Source organism: Engystomops pustulosus, chromosome 3 (assembly GCF_040894005.1).
Source record: "Engystomops pustulosus chromosome 3, aEngPut4.maternal, whole genome shotgun sequence".
NCBI lineage: Eukaryota > Metazoa > Chordata > Amphibia > Anura > Leptodactylidae > Engystomops > Engystomops pustulosus.
In genome coordinates, this window is record NC_092413.1 from 54,821,224 (window position 1) to 54,839,120 (window position 17,897).

The window sequence follows — 17,897 nt, forward strand, 5'->3', positions numbered from 1 at the left end:
ATTTCCTCTGCTGCCTCCATTATATTTGGAGCCTTATAACAAACACCTAGTAATATTTTATTATTCTTTTTTATTCTTTTTCCCTCCCCTCATCTCTACCCATAGGGACTCATTTGCGTTACTGATGTCATCTCGCACGACAGGCTTGAGGCAAGAATTTACATATAAACAAACCCCTCCCCCTTTTTATTCATACGATCCTTTCATAGCTACTGTCCAGCCATGTCTCGCTGATACCCACTATATCATATTTGCGCTCCAACATCAAGAGTTCCAGTTCCTCCATTTTGTTTGTGAGGCTTCTGGCATTTGTGTACATACACTTTATATGGTTTTCCCTGTCCGTATTTCTTTTGTTCTTATTCCCCAATCTCATTCCAGCCCCCCTTCCTCCCTCATGGACTATGACTCTCTATCTACACTGTCTATTTGCCCTGCACAAGTGTACTTGTCCTCCCCCCAGGTTTCTAGTTTAAACACTCCTCCAACCTTCTAGCCATTTTTCCCCCAGAACAGCTGCACCCTCCCCATTGAGGTGCAGCCCATCCCTAGTGTAGAGCCTGTAGCCGACAGAAAAGTCAGCCCAGTTCTCCATGAACCCAAAACCCTCCTTCCTACACCAACTTTTGAGCCACTTATTTACCTCCATGATCTCCCGCTGCCTTTCTGGTGTGGCACGTGGTACAGGTAGTATTTCGGAGAAAACTACCTTTGATGTCCTTGCCCTGAGCTTATGGCCTAAATCCCTGAAATCATTTTTAAGGACCTTCCACCTACCTCTCATTAGTGCCAATGTGGACCATGACCGCTGGTTCCTCACCAGCCCCTCCCAATAATCTGTCAACCCGATCTGCAACATGCGGTATGCACGGTCTTTGTGACAGATTGCCCTGTGTGTTCCCCTAATAATCGAATCTCCCACTACCAGCACCAGATCAGGACTAGACTCCCTACAACTCTTCCCTCTACCCCGTGTGACCGGCTGAATGTGATGTGCCGTTGAGGAAGAGAGCAATAGAGTTTGTGTATGCGTCAGTCAATCATTCCCATCCATTCAGGAGATGTACAGCAGTCGTGTAGAACGTGGAGTCCCACGACTGGGTCGAGGGACTGGTGCAAGCCAGGCTGAGACAGTGTGGAAGAGAGCTTTGCCCCGATGAAGGAACGCCTGACTTTCATGTATTTAGCTGTGACCGGAGGATGCCAGAAAGTGTAGCTAGCGAGGGTGCGCCTCTGCCGGCATACTCCAATTGCTTGCCCCGGTGACATGCTATGGAGGCTGAGTCATCACCAGGGTGCAGCACGCTCCCGCTCAACCCATCTCGGGGGCATGGAGCTTGTCTAGAGTGCAAACCTGTCAGGACTTGAACCAGCGACTCCACTGTCCCAGGCTGCAGCTCTACCAACTGAGCTATGCAACACTCTGGACAGCTCCAGTGCTGATCCTTGGCCTAGGTTTTGAGTTGCCAGTTCCTAGTTCCTGTTTCCCAGGCCTTGCTCCACCCCTTCCTAGATTGGACTTCATATTTAAACCCAGCCTTGCCTATAGATCCTTGCCAGATTATTGTCCTTCCAGTCTGTAGTCTAGCTTGACTCCTTATCTCCTGCGATTGACTCCTCTATTGTACAACGACCACTGGTTTCCTTCTGACTATGATACCTGCCTGCTACTCTGTACTGCTAAGCCTCTCCTGTGTTCCGACCCCTGGCTTTACTGACTACAATTCCTGCCTGCAGTAACTCAAGTAAGTTACAACACTAAGACTCCAAAACCAGACCCAGATTGTTAGAGACTTGCCCAGGGCATGGACATTGCACTGGAAGCGGCGGCTTCCTGAGTGGCTGGGAGAAGCATGCTCGCCCCTGCCGAACTAGCAGCACCATTTAAATTTGAAGATAAGAAACGCCACATGCATCATTCATTACTGTAGATCACAGTATGGCACATTGATAGAGTTTGAAGTTTGAAATGAATTCGAAGTTTGACATTTTTAATTTAAATTTGAAGATAAGAGACTCAACATGAATCATTCATTATAATTTCCCTGAAAATCTCATGTCTTTGCCAAAAATGAACTGAAATTTGGGGTATACGGCTCCCCTAAAATGGACACCCTGGACTTGGAGCAAGAATCACTCCAGCAACTATGTGGATTTTATACCAATTTCTTGCAATAACTTCACCAACAAAATAGAGCTTCAATCTGGGGTATACAGATCCCCCAAAATGGACACCCCGGGATTGAAGCAAAGATCACTACAGCAACTCTGTGGATTTTACACAGATTTCTTCCTATTCACTTCAGCAAGAAAACAGAACTGCAATTTGGGGTACACACATCCCCCAAAACGGACACCGTGGAATAGAAGTAGAAATCACAACAGAAACTATGTGGATTTTACACAGATTTCTTCCTATTCACTTCAGCAACAAACAAGAAATGCTATATGGGGTATACAGATTCCCCAAAATTGACACCCTGGGATTGGAATGGAAATCACTACAGCAACAATGTGGATTTTACACAGATTTCTTCCTATTCACTTCAGCAACATAATAGAACTGCTATTTGGGGTATACAGATCCCAAAAACGGACACCCTTGGAGCAAAAATCACTACAGCACAGTACAGTAAAAGCAACTGGAAGCTACAGGCAGCACATGCAGGGTTAAGTGCCAAGATTGCAAATGGCTGCCTGTCTTTATAGGGCTGTGTGACATCTCCTAAGCCTGTCGGTCGCTGATTGGCTTACAGGTCTGCACATGTGATTGAGGGTGTTCCTTTCTCCTTCCCAGAGTTCTCTGCCCCATGTAACATGTTGTGCTCACACCCATTTTGGTAATAAAGGATGTGCTGCCCACTGGCAAATGTTATGCAGGTTAAATGATGTTCATAATTTTGTCCGTTATGAACATAGGTTTGTTTGCAGGCGCCATCTAATGGCCAAAGTTAATAATTACTTACATTCTGTTTTCCCCACCCACCAGCAGATACAAAGGATTGTAGGTAGGAGAAGGGCAGTTCCCTTCATGTCTACTCAACCCTTGTTGTAGTATAGCTGGTAAGGAGACTGTCTATAAGAATCTATAGCTACTAGCAGTTATAGAACCACTCTGTATAAACTTTGTTATATGAAGTGTAATGCATAGATCTGTAATTGCACAGATGGACCAAACATGGCCGACCATGAGGTTGGGTCTCAGACTGTATATGTATCAGCTTGTTTCCTGTTCTATGCCGGACAGGTAAATCGCTGCTGGAAACAAATGGGAAAGATTTAGACTACACAGAGGTCTGCTACAGTCTACGCAGTCACCTGCAAACATGCAACACAGCAATCTCTGAACGGTCAAAGCATGTCACAAAGCTAAGCGTCTTCTATCAAGACAAGGCCAGTTCCTCAAAAGCATCTACCACTAGCAAAGCAGCCGCCATCGCCTGCGCAAAAGCGAAAGCAGCGAGGACACGGGCTACCTTTGCTGAAAGAGAGATGCAGTTGAAATTACAACAAGCCTCCTTAGAAGCAGAGAGGGCACAAGAACAGGATTCTATACACTTAGAAAGAGCACGCTTGGAAGCAACACTTGAGAAGCTAACAATTGATAAAGAAGCAGCAGCTGCCATGGCAGCCACATTCTCTCACAGCGAGCCCAGCAGACACAGTAGCATGCCTGATCTGGTACAGGAACCCCAGGGTTCACTAGAACACACTTCAGAATATGTCCTCCAACATCCTGTGTGTAATCCTCAGACTACACATGAAACAAAGGTTACCAACTGCGAGTCAAGTCCAAGGCATCGTATTTTATGTCAAGAAGCTGACCACAGCAGACCACAGTTCTGCAAGCAAGAGAATGACACAGCTCAAGTCAACTTCCCTGCTTACCTGAGAACCCATGCTTCATCCCACCATCCAGGAAGTTCGTACACTCCCAGACAGTGTGGCACTGTGAAACCTAAAGCAGAGACTTCTGACAGGTATGGCTACACACCACACTCTCACCATGTCAACCATTTGCCAACCTGTCTCAGCACAAACCAAGCCACAATAGACTTTGCCAAGTTCTTTGCTCGACGTGAGCTTGTCACCAAAGGACTTGTAAAGTTCAATGATCGCCCTAAGAGCTATAGGGCTTGGCTATCCTCATTCCAGAGTCTTATAAGAGACTTAGACCTGTCTTCTAGGGAAGAGCTAGATCTACCAGTGAAATGGCTTGGAGATTAATCTGCAAAGCATGCTAAGAAAATTAGATCCATTAACAAACTATCCAGAAACAGGCTTAAAGACGATTTGGGATAGACTCGATGAGTGTTATGGCTCAGCGGAGGTTATAAAAAATGCATTTTTCAAAAGGATTGATGACTTCCCTAGTTCCCTAGAATAGCTAGTAAGGGCTACCAAAAACTTGGGGAACTAAGTGATCTGTTGACAGAACTACAGGTTGCCAAAGCAGAAGGAGATTTAATGGGACTTGCATTTGTTGACACAGCCAGAGGTGTCAACCCTATAGTGCAAGAACTTCCTTACAACCTACAAGATAAGTGGGCCAATCATCGTTTTAAGTACAAGGAAATCCATGATGTACAGTTTCCACCCATCAGTGTATTTGTGGAATGTATTACTCAGCAAGCAAAAATCAGAAATGATCCCAGTTTTGATTTTACTCTATCCTGTGCCACTCCATCTGGTGTTAAACAATATAAAACTCTGGTAGCAGTCCACAAAACTAATGTTTCTTCTAAAAGTGATTCTTACAGGCCATCAAGCTCCTCCCACCTGGATGGAAGATCCACAGATCCAAGTAAGCAGTGTCCCCTGCACAAGAAGCCACATTCCCTACTGAAATGCAGAGGCTTCAGGGAGAAGTCCATGGAGGGACGCAAAGCTTTCCTCAGGGAGAACAAAATCTGCTACAAGTGCTGCTTAGAAACATCACACTTCGCAAAGGACTGTAAGGTCAGTGTTAAATGTACAGACTGTGACAGCACAGAATACAGCTCAGCCTTGCACCCTGGGCCACCACCGTGGGCCTCGTCTCATATAGAAAGTGGCCAGGACCAAAGTGCAGAGGAAGGAAATACTGAAACAGAGACACCAGACGTTACTTCTCAATGCACTGATTTCTGCAAAGGACTTATAGGTGGCAGGTTCTGCTCAAAAATCTGTCTTGTCAGAGTTTACCCAACGGGCTGCAAAGACAAAGCCTTCAAAGTATATGCCATATGACCAAAGTAATAAATTTGTGGCTAGATCTACGGGACCCAGCTCTCCCTACTCCCTAAAGACTTGTGCAGGCACCGTTGAGACGGCGGGGAGAAGAGCTACTGGGTACACAATAGAGTCTATAGATGGTCACACCTGCTTGACTCGAGTGTAACCAGATCCCTGATAACAGGTCCGAAATCCTTACACCAGATGTTGCAAAACACCAACCCCATTTGAAGCATGTAGCTCATCTCATACCGAAATTAGATCCTCAAGCTCAGAGTAATTCTGGTCCTTGGAAGAGATATCTTGCAAGTTTACAGGCCTAGACATCAAATTAATGGTCCTCACAATGCTCCATTTGCCCAGAAACTTGACCTAGGGTGGGCGATTGTAGGTGATGTTTGTATAGGTGGTGTGCACAGACCCACTTCAGTGAACAACATGCTTACCAGCACATTAGAGAATGGATGCCCTTCTCTTTTTCAGCCATGTTACAGTAACATCTTCATAAAAGAGCTACCACACAGCATTCCTCTAACCTGTCCTTTCACTAGCAACCTTTGTGACTTCCAGAACAAAAGAAGACAATCAAGTGGCAATGTCCTTTGAGGATAGTCTGTTCTTAGAAATAATGGAGCAAGGAATAGTTAAAGATGAATCAAATAGCTGGGTAGCACCACTTCCCTTCAGACCCAAAAAGCAGCGTTTGTCTAACAATCCAGAACAAGTCTATAATCGCTTTGCTTCCCTTAGACTCTTCAGAAGAAGCCTGATATGAAAGACCACTTCTTTACATTTATGGAAAGAGTATTAGAGAACTCCCATGCAGAGATAGCGCCAACCTTAAAAGACTCAGAGGAATGCTGGTATCTACCTATATTTGGAGTTTACCACCCAAAGAAACCAGGACAGATGAGAGTAGTATTCGACTCTAGTGCCAAATTTGAGGGTGTTTCCTTAAATGATAATCCTTAAATAACCGACACCTTGTAGTGTTTCTCAGATTTCGCAGAGACTCTGTTGCATTTATGGCTGACATCCAACAAATGTTCCACTGCTTTCTTGTTAAAGAGGAACACCGAACCCATCGAGTATCGCATGCGTGTGCCCTTCTTTGGTAATAGCCCTTCCCCATCAGTGGCTATATATGGACATAAACATTCAGCCAGGGAGGGTGAGAAAGAATATGGTTCAGATGTTACACAGTTTGTCAAAAAGGACTTTTATGTGGGTGACTGTTTAAAATCGCTACCTACAAATGAGTCTGCAATCAGTCTTCTTAAGAGAGTTCAAGAAATGCTTGCTAATTCAAACTTGAGACTCCATAAAATTCAGCAGGTTCTCACGCTGGAAATCACTTGTTCGTGCCATCACTTTCTTAACCCACATAGCTCATTGTTTCAAAAATACCAAGCTTGCGAATGTTAAGGATTGTAAAGGCTGGAACCTCTGCAAACATGTTCATGCAGTGACTTAACTAGATCAGTCAAAGAATGTAATCATTTGAACTGTCCAACATGAAGTTTATGCTAAAGAAATTGACAGTATCATTAATCACAGACTGATTCCTAAAGATAGTGTCTTAAAGAAACTTGATCCCTTCATTGATGCAGATGGCCTATTAAGAGTTGGAGGCCGCCTCAAAGAAGCAAAAATAGACTTTGAAAGAAAACATCCGATATTAATTCCTGGGCATCATCACATTTCCTATTTGCTTGAACGACATTACCATGAACAGGTATTACATCTGTGGATTGTTGGAGCAAAAAGATGTGTTAGCAAGTTCATTTTCAAATGTGTCACATGCCGCAAACTTCGGGGTATTTTCAAAACACAGAAGATGGCCAATCTTCCATCTGACAGACTGAGTACAGAACCTCCTTTCACTAATGTGGGCTTGATGTATTTGGTCCATGGTTTGTAGTTACCCGACAAACCAGAGGAGGTCAAGCAAACAGTAAGCACTGGGCAGTCTTGTTCACCTGTATGTCTGTCCGGGCCATGCACATAGAGGTAATTGAATCAATGGACACCTCAAGCTTCATAAATGCTCTCAGACTCTTTATTGCCATTAGGGGGCCTGTGAAACACATTCGCTCTGACAGAGGCACCAACTTTGTGGGAGCAGCCAAAGAGTTACAGATTCCTACAAACCTGGATACTGTCAGTGTAAACAGATACCTAAGTGAACAGGGCTGCACTCCTCTCATATGGGTGGAGCTTGGGAGAGAATGATAGGCATAGCCCGTAGAATTCTGGACTCAGCCATCATTAATGCCAGACCACTAATTCCAGTTACCAGCGATCCTGATGATCCGATGATACTTACCCCTGCAATGTTGCTTACTCAGAAGACTAACACAACCTGTTCTCCAGCCTGAGAATTTTCTACCAAAGACCTATAAATGCCAATGGAGGCATGTACAAAATCTTGCCAATACCTTTTGGGATAAGTGCAAAAAGCAATACATCTCCACACTACAACCAAGAAATAAATGGCAGAAAACCAGGCCCAACCTCAAAGTCAGTGATGTTCTGCTGATGAAAGACTGCCAGTCACACAGAAATGCGTGGCCTTTGGCTCTTATTACTAAAACCTTCCCTGGGGAGGATGGGAACGTCCGCAAAGTTGAAGTCAAGGTCCATGATCAGAATGAAACCAAAATGTTCTCTAGACCAGTAACTGAACTAATCTTACTGCTTTCATCTAATGACTCTTAGGGTGGCATCAATTGACACCAGACGGGGAGTGTGCTGCCCACTGGCAAATGTTATGCAGGTTAAATGATGTTCATAATTTTGTCCATTATGAACATAGGTTTGTTTGCAGGCGCCATCTAATGGCCAAAGTTAATAATTACTTACATTCTGTTTTCCCCACCCACCAGCAGATACAAAGGATTGTGGGTAGGAGAAGGGCAGTTCCCTTCATGTCTACACAGAGAAAAGACCTATATTCATCCATCTTAACCCTTGTTGTAGTATAGCCGGTAAGGAGATTGTCTATAAGAATCTCTAGCTACTAGCAGTTATAGGGCCACTCTGTATAACCTATATGAAGTGTAATGTATAGATCTGTAATTGCAAAGGTAGGCCAAACCTCATGGTCGTACATGTTTGGTCCCAGACTGTATACGTATCAGCTTGTTTCCTGTTATATGCTAATGTTATGTATGGAACATGCTCCTGTTATTTTATTGTACTATTCTAATAGCTTGTACATTCCTGTTTTTCTTCGGTTTCACCCTAATACTACATCAGTTTAATAAAGCTAAGGACTTTCACCCAGTCGTTTAACTGCCTGTCAAGCTCCGCATAGACCCCGGGGGTACATGAAGTGGCAGCAGTACAAAAGGAGAAAAAAAAACGTCGTTCCCACGAATCACCATAAACTTCGGATTCATGACAAATAGAATTTTCCCTGAAATTCAGACCAAATTCCACTTGGTTAAAATTGATTCGCCCATCTCTACTGCTAATTTAATGGCTGCAGTTTTTTTCACTGGTGAATTAGCTATGGCGAACTCTAAGCAATTCTGCTTCTTGTCCCTGGCCATCCACAGCAGGCCTGTATATTCTTTGTGTAGGCCAGTGAAGATTAACCAATTCATTTTTCTTTCTCTGAAAGTTGATGTATTTGGTTTGTTTATGCATGTAATAGGCAGATAATTAGTATAATGCATTTGAGAAAATAAGTCATAAAAATGTAATTTTAAAAGACCAATATATATTTAATTTAAAGTAAATTTATGTTTCCCTCTGCCATTAACATATTTATTACGGTCTTTGGTGACAGCTTTTCATGATAAATGGCTATTCAATATTGCATCTTAGAATAAATTCAATTTTTTTTCTAGAAAATGAAAATAAAAACCTTTAGAAATCCATTTCTTAATGACAAAACGACAGCCCTTATGTTAATGGCATCATGTGCTTTTGTTACTTTGTCAGCTTCTTTTATAATAACTTTGATGGTGTGATTTATTTCCTCTTTCAGTAAACTATGACAGGCTTTCAGCTGGAGAATAAGAATTTTAGTTAGTTCACATGTGCGAATGGAAAATTGTGACATTAAGTTTGCCATTGCTTAATCATAAAAACTTTAACTCGATAAACTTTAAAAGAGGATTGTTGTGGGAATTTATAATTCTATCATGGTATGTTCCTTCTTTATCATTTGTGAGTTTAATTATTTGTAAAGAAGAATGATTTTACAAATATTTAAATGAGTTCTTTGTTTACGGTTTGCTCACTAATGGGAAACTTGCATACTTTTCTAGTTTATGTACTTTAACCCCTTTAGGACTTAGCTAGCTTGGCTTTAACCTCTTACTACCACACGTGTTCCACCTAAATGACCAAGCTATGTCAGTTTTTTTGACAATGTCTTCTGCAGGCTATACCTTTTGTCTGTCATTTTAGCTAGGGTCTAATTTTTTTGCCGTAACCAATTTTAGTTTCTAATAGCATGGTTTGGCATAGTCTAATAGTAGAGGCAGACCTTGATTCCTCCAATAGACCATGAGGGTGCTGATAACGACAAAGGAAACTCTCTCTCTACCGACACATAAACAACACAGTCAGGAATGGACTGCTGTGTCTAAGGGTTTAAATACTGGCATCGGAGCTATTCCAGTGCTGGGTTTTAGTTCTGGTGGTTGGCTCTGGTTAACGCTACCAAGCACCAGCAGGATGGCATGTCTTGTAATTTACTAATGCGCCTATGATGGTTGTTAAGGATCAAGTGAACTCTTACTTTTACCATTTTATCTTCTTTCATTTAGATATTCTTAATTGTACAATAAATGAGATTTTAAAGTATTTTCAATATTTTTTAAATTGATATTCTTGCTTATTTCTGTCAGTATTTTTGTATATTCAGGATGGTGCATTTTAAGACTGCTCAGATTTTTTTTCTCTTTCACCGCATTCAGTCTTGTTTAAATTTCCCTGATTTAAATGGAAACTGACACAAAATAATTTAATTGAAATGTACATCAGAAACCATAACAAATTACTTTTATGTAATGTTAGTGTTAACAATCAATCAAAGTTTCAAGATCAACACACTCCAGGCCCAGGATTCAATAAACTGAAACAACTCTATAACTCTTTCGCAAATTCAATTGATCAAGATGATTTATCACTAGATCAACTAAATGAAATAGTAACACTGTTCAATTATTAAACCTTCTTGGTATGCTTTGCAGTTTTGTCTGCAGATTAATTAAACTAGACCTGTATAAATTGTACGACATGTGTAGATTTTATCTTTCAGTAAAATAAGTATAATATAAGAATTGTATCAGCAATATGTCCGATTTACACCACAACAATTTATAAAAATAATTTTTTTAATCTATGAAAATATTAAAACTATCAATGCAGTCAACACTAGTTTAACCAGTGAAATAGACTATCGTTTCAGTCTCAATATCTCTGAATTGTTTGTAGCATTTCATAGACATTGGGGCACATTTAGTTATCCATTCGAGTCACAATCCCCGATCCGGACTCTCCAACGGCAATGCACTGTGCTGCGATCCACGTAGATCCTGCATCCGATATCCTGCATGTGTCGCGGGACCCCTTAGTAAATAAGCCCCAATACATTGGAGTCAGTGGTGGCAAACCTATGGCACAGGGGCCAAAAGTGGCACTCAGAATGACAACTATTTGTGCATGCAGGCCATCACTCTACCTCAATGTTTGCCATAATGGACTCAAAGCATCCTGCTGCTGTCCCAGACAGTTCAGGATGTTCTCACAGCTATTTTAAAGCAGTGCAGTCTGCGACTGCCGAAAGAATAAGGAATAGTTTTCTTTCAAATCTCAACTACTATACCCAATGGTGGAGATTTATCATTAGGCAGGATTTTGAGCAGTTGTCTATGTGTTAGACTTGTCGGTTTCCAACAGTCAGATTTATAGTCGTGTGTATGTGCAGTGTTAAATGCCTTCCTATGTGAGTTTAATCTGTGTGTGCTCTATGAGGATAGACTGCACCAGTAGCACGTATGTTTAACATCTGCTCAATTTCTGCTGTTTTGCAATGTTTTTGCAATGGAAATTCTCAGAAGCTCTATAGGACTAATGTAAATCCCCCTTTTCTTGTTAACAGGTCAATTTCCTGATTCATTAAATACCCTCTCCCCATTTTCACTACATTCATTAAAAGGAGTTACAATCTAACCCCTCTCCATTGTAATCACTATTCTGCAATCCTTTTATTCCAGCCCAAGAGCCCTTAGATCATGGGTAGCCAAAGGCGTTTTCCACCTGTGACATGATGTCGGGGGCAAGCTCTTCTCTTCTGAAGACATTGATGTTAAATATGAAGTATCTGCCTCTGAACACTTAGACAAATGCTACATTACCCTCAATTCATAATTTTAGGCCCGAACTTAAGCTTTTAGGCTCCTTTCACACTTGTGTTTTTCACATGCATGTTCTGCGCATGCTTTTGATGCACAGAACTTGCATTGCAGACTGACAAAATCTCAACATGCTCTATTTTTGCAAGTCATGCGAGTGTAAAACACACCAAACAAATCTATGAAGATGCACTAAAAACGCTTTGCACTCTGAGACACATGCAAGTGCAATGAGTTTTTCCCTGATCAATTGCCATAGAAAATATAGACCATAGTATCTGCAAGTGAAAAACACATTGAAAATGCTTTGAAAAGAATCAAAATTGTGCCTGAAAAAGTGAGACACTGAACAAACTCTGACTGAAAACTGATTCAAAAATTTCCGGTTTTTCGCTGACCAAACCCTGATCGCACTCTGATCAGACTATGACATGATTTGCAAGGCAAGTGTGAAAGAGGCCTTAGGAGTAATATAACAAGGGATTATAACACATTTATATTCTATATTTAATGCACCTCCCCTTGATGTCAAATTATTATTTTTTTTTTTAAGTATTTTTTTTATTTATTTTAACAAAACAATAAAGTTTCATACAGTAATTTGTGTTGCAACCTAACAACATACTTGATTGCATAGTGACTCAGTTGTAATGTTCAAAATATATGTCAAATCTTGTTTCAAGAAACAGTGGAAATCTGCCAGTTTCTTTAGTGAGATGGAGCCATTGCTGCACTACCCTGAGACTTCTCTTAGTTTGCTACACAGGAACTACTGGACCTACTACGATCCCAAGCCACAAGCAAGAACTTTTAGATCATCATTTTTGGGCATTTAACATCTGGAGTGATATGGCCAGCATTTAATGGCACTTCCCTGTGGTAGTCACACTCTGGAACAATCTGAAGACCCTTATTCACTCTATACTTGGTCGCGCAGTTCCTGTAATGCTGGCAGTACTTTTGCTGGGAGATAAACCAGCAAGGGTGCATAATAAGGTAGATTGCTTGGTCCAGGTTATTGCTCTAGCTACCAGGTTTTATACGGCAGCTAAATGAAAAAAACTAACATTGCTGTTCAATCCTTAAAAGTAGGAATAATGGCCCACATTTACAGGCTGTGCACCAGTTTCTGCACATTCTCTTCAGTGCAAGCTTCTTGCACAGGTATATAAGAAGTGTCTGAGACACAATTGTGTCACATGCAACATGTTGTGCACTACTCTTAAAGCAACACAAATGTCTGCACCAAAGAGGACATGCCATTGCTCAGTCGGACCCTGCACTACATTTAACATGCAAAGTCAGACAGAAATGTGTTCGCACACCCCACGTTTAAGGTGCACCAGAAAAAAAAGTGGAGCATATCGTCGGAGCAGTGCAGGAAGCACCAGTTTCATGAAGAACGTGAGACACAAATCATGAATCTAGCACCCCCTGCACTATACATAGTGCAATTTGCACTGTTCTTAGTAAATGTGCCCCCAATGTTATGTAAGGGAATTGAGATCACTAGGAAAGACACCTACCCATTGCTCAGGGCTCACCCATTCTTGACAGAGCTCTAACATAGTCATCCTAAAATGTTACATATTTTTGCTTATAGCTCATACCTCTTGAAAAAAAACGCCAATATTCACGCCTCACAAATTGAAGGTTTTGTGACTTTACAACCATAATTACCTTCCCCACTGTGTCCCTTCCTTACCCCTTTGTTTTGAAATTGTATTATTGTCTGGACACATAATTGTTGTACACATACCTAAACACTGTGTCCCCTTTATTCTCTAGCCTTGTCCTTTAATGCATTATTTATATTTTAAACAGTAAAACCTTTTCAAAAACAAAGAATAAGAAGCTGAAGCGAGCACTGTATTATTATTGGAGCTTCTTCTCTGGACCCCTGCAGTTCTTGCTTTTTTGGGGGGGATCCCAGACAGAAGTTTCAATCATAATTTGCATTTCTAGTTCTGATAGCTGTGGCAGAATAGAGATCAATAAGTAACGGTTTGCATTGTCATGTTGGCAGTTTGTGAGAAATAAGATTCTTTGTTGGATTTGCAGCTTGGGCATCTGGTCACAAAAAAATTTACCATCACTGGTCTAATTACTAATATTACTCAGAATTTGACATAATCTGGTGGTCAACCATGCCGTTTGTCATAAAGCAATGACAATTTAGAGAGTTGTCTGAAAGCCATTGAATGAAGCTTGTACAGCACTTATCTTTTTGAATAATGTATTAATCCATTTAAAATGTTTTTTATCCATCATCAGATGGCTGGACAGCATGATCACTTATAATTAGTCAGTGTTTGTTGAGTTTATGAGTTGTACTAGCTAAGTTTTATGTGACATTGCTATGGAGGAGGAGTGCTTATTTATAGAGGTGTCCTTCTTTAATTTAGCATCAGTGGTTAAACACTCCAAAATCTCCAAACCATTTCAATGCATGTGAGGCTGCAGGGATGGCTATTTAAATGGAAATATAGCATATGGAACTCAGAATATCACCAAATCAAGTTGTTTTTAAAATATGGCAATTTTGCAGCACAAGTCTTGGCAGGAGGTCGAGTTAGGAAAAATACATCTGTATAGTCTAGAAATGTAAGAGCTATTAAACATGAGACCCTTCAACCCAAAATGTTTTCAGAATAGAATAGCATTGGAGGCGCATTTATAACATGTTATACTCTATAACCATGATAAATCTGACACTATCCCCCAGTCAAGCTTTACTCAACGAAAGGATCCCAGATATATCTGCTCCCACGAGGAGATTTCTATCCTTTTTCTTTCTAGCAGCTAAGATAGCGATTGCAGCCTCTTGGAAAAAGGCCATGGTTCCCCTGGAACTGATAAAAAACAAACTAATGTGGATAATGGTTAACGATAAGCTTTATTGTACAGTACATGATAAAATGACACTGTTTAGTGAAACATGGCAGATGTGGATTACATATCAATCAAGAGTTTAATATAGATAGACAGTTTCTCATCCCAACAGGCCCCCTTCCCTACCCTTCTCTCCGTCCCTAATTGTGTTTCCCCTTCCCTCCTGTTATATATTGGAGATAATTTGCTTTGAAGAACTTAAAGCGGACCCAGAGGGTCTATAATTTGTAACATGTGGAATTACCAGACCAAATAGGGTCTGAGAGATATTAAGTTAATGCTCTTGCTGGCTTTTATTCTCCATCTCCTCCCCACCTTTTTTTTATTTCTGTACCCCTTCAAAATTCAAAAACTAATAAAAACATTGTGAAACAATAGAATAGCAATTGGTGAGGCACTGACACATAGGGCCACATCCATTTCTTTTTGATGATTGTCAGCCTTCCTTCTACTACTGTTCGTTCAGAGATGGCTGTCAATTATATACAATCACCTACATGGCAACACCGAACAGAAATAAAAAACTGCTGACAGGTTTGTGAAAACAAGTATATCACTTAATTTATAACACATCTGGATAGACAATAATCAATTTACAGCACAGACCTTGTTATTCCAGAATATGGAAGCAATTCATGGTTCTATAGGCTTTATGAAGACTTTTCTGCTACTAACCACTTAATGATATAAAACTAAGGGATTAGAAATCTATCATCATCCCCTGAAGTAATACAAGCCTTAATGAATAAAACTTGTATGTATAAAAAGGTGACTGCATGCAAGGATCATAAATCATCTAAAGTTCCTACAGCAATGGGGTAAATGGATAGATACAAACTAATACCCATATAGTGGACTCAAACTTTTGTTTTCTGCTGTGTTTATGTATTTTATGTTAAATAATTTTAAATTAAAACTGTAATAATAATTAAAATGAAATAAAATAAATGTACTGAGAGTATGCATAAGATAACGCGCAGTGCAGATCCAAACTATTGAGAGATGGGTAAACGACAAAGGAAGAGAATACGAACAAGAAGAGTATTGTAGATAAAAACAATATAGAGGTTCCCATTGTAACTCAGTATACACAGGATCGAGAATTTTTTTTAAATATTGTAGTTCGTCATTGGAATGTTTTGTCCCAAGAAAACCAAAGTTCATTTTCAAAAAAGCTAAAAACATTGGAGGTTTAGTGGCCCCGACCATCAAGGAGCCAAAAAATTCTACAGTATTCACTCCAAAAAATTTTTTACAAAGTAAACAGCTTTTTTCCATGCACACAGTGCATCACATGCAAGACTACCAAAAAAAAAAGACCGTCAAAACATTTGGACTCAATGCTTGTATGGACAAGTAAATTAAAAGCCAATTGACCTGTCAAACGAAGGGGGTCATATACTGTATTATATGCCGCTGTAATAAATTATATATCGGCCGAACAAAAAGAATGCTAAAAGACCGCATGAATGAACACCAAAGAAATATTGAAAAACAAGTTGAAGAACACCCTTTATCAGATCACTATACGAAGTTCCACCAGTTTGAAAAATCCCAATTATTTGCGATAGAAAAAGTCCATCAAAGCTGGAGAGGGGGAAACTACATCTCCCAAATGTCACGTTTGGAGAGTAAATCGATTTCTTTACTCAATACCTTGGCCCCAATTGGACTTAATAAGGAAATAGAGCTATTCTCATTCATGTAAAAAATACCGACATTATGGTTTATGCATAAAAGAAAACACATACTACATTTATATCTCTGTTTGATCTATAAAATATATTTTATATATTTTTATGTTTTATTGACACATACTTGTAATGCTTTTCATTTTTAATGATTAATAAAAAATCAAGTTTTTAGCTGGTACTAATATACCATATGCATATATTAGTTTGAAATAAATGTTAATACACACACTCATCCCTGTTCCACTGATCCGACTAGACAGTAGTATAAAACATGCTATTCACACAGTGACAAATACAAGCCCTGACGAAGGAGACAGTACTAGTCTTCGAAACACGTTGGAGGAATTTTGTCCCTCCAACGCGTGACGTCACCATACGGAATCCACCAGAACTGTGTTCGGAGTGTTTAGCCACTGGCCGGGGCTTCACTCCCCGTGCAGTGAATGCTGTTTAGTCTGTGAAAATGCCAAGTGGATTATTTGCAAAGACACAGCTCCCTGACGGATTCACTCGTGAATGTGCATATGAATTTCTTCACTCTTCCTCTCAGTCAGATTGGGTCATCTAGAGATCAGACTGCAGCTTTGTTACAGGTACCAATATACACCATATATATGGACATCACCGCACCAGCTGTGACTGACGACATCTATAGTTGTTGTCCAATCGATATCCAGGTGTAGACCTTTTGTTCAGTTTTAGGCATGCACTGTAGGTACCATTGCTGCGTTATCTTATGCACACTCTGGGTACATTTATTGTATTTAATTTTAATTATTGTTGGCGCAGGCATCACATTTTATTGTATTGTTTCCGGTGGTTCCCTGTTTAAGTGATCCATATTGTAGATCGAGTGCAGGTCACCAACTATTGTTACCAGCGTCATCATCACTACACTCTGTATAAAATCCTACTATACACCAGCGCCAAATCCAAATATTCTTTGGTAATTATTAAAAAGCTGCTATAATATAAATGAATAGTTATATACACATAGTTATATTAATTATATTTATCAGTTATATTGATTATTTTTCTAGACAATTAATTTAATCTGATCAGCTTCTTAACATGGTGCCTGCAAATTGCACTGCATTTTCATGGTAACAGGTTCTTTTTAAGATTAAGGAACTTTTAGAATAAGTAATTTTTATTTTGTTCTTTTACCTGTTGGATGTTATCTAATCTACAAAAAGAAAGCTTCCTAGAGGTATTATGACAATACTTTATATTATATATTTGTTCTTAAGTTAAATTTGTATGCAAGTCGGAAATGTATATTTTATAATTGTAGCTCAAGACAAAAATTTTTTTGTCCCAGTGACAAAAAGAAAGTGAAAAGAAGAACGGGTAGAGGAACCAATAAAACAAAACGCAAAAAAATAATAAAGATTGTAGGGGGTCCCAAGTGAAAATGAAAAAAAAATATATATATAGCACCAAAAAAGTGAATACTCAGGTAAGTAGAATAAATTATGCATAGGATTTTTATCTTAAACCAGGTTTTATCAAACAAATACAAGTAATTCATAATCCTAGAAAAAAGACAAAAACTAGAAAAGAAAAAAAAAAAAAAAAATATATATATATATATATATATATATATATATATATATATATATATATATATATATATATATATATATATATTATATATATTGTTATATTATAACAAAAATAAATAAATGGGACTCACCCAAAAGATTGCCAAGTCAACTTCATGAGG

The 17,897-nt window shown here is 39.6% G+C and overlaps 1 protein-coding gene and 1 long non-coding RNA gene across 4 annotated transcripts in view; one reads left to right on the top strand and one right to left on the bottom strand.

Moving 5' to 3' along the window:
• Nucleotides 1-17,897, bottom strand: part of LOC140121365 (uncharacterized) — a 406,051-nt gene that overhangs the window by 288,928 nt on the left and 99,226 nt on the right. The gene's annotated exons all lie outside the window — the stretch shown is intronic.
• The window catches only part of LOC140121364 (proton-coupled folate transporter-like), a 147,056-nt gene that overhangs the window by 28,156 nt on the left and 101,003 nt on the right, over nt 1-17,897 (top strand). The window contains exon 1 of one of the 3 annotated variants that reach the window (XM_072140833.1): nt 8,145-8,201. The exons of the other annotated variants lie outside the window; for them this stretch is intronic. The gene's annotated coding sequence lies outside the window, so the exon portion shown is untranslated. Of the gene's footprint in view, nt 1-8,144; nt 8,202-17,897 lie in introns of those variants that run through there. 3 annotated transcript variants of the gene reach the window in all.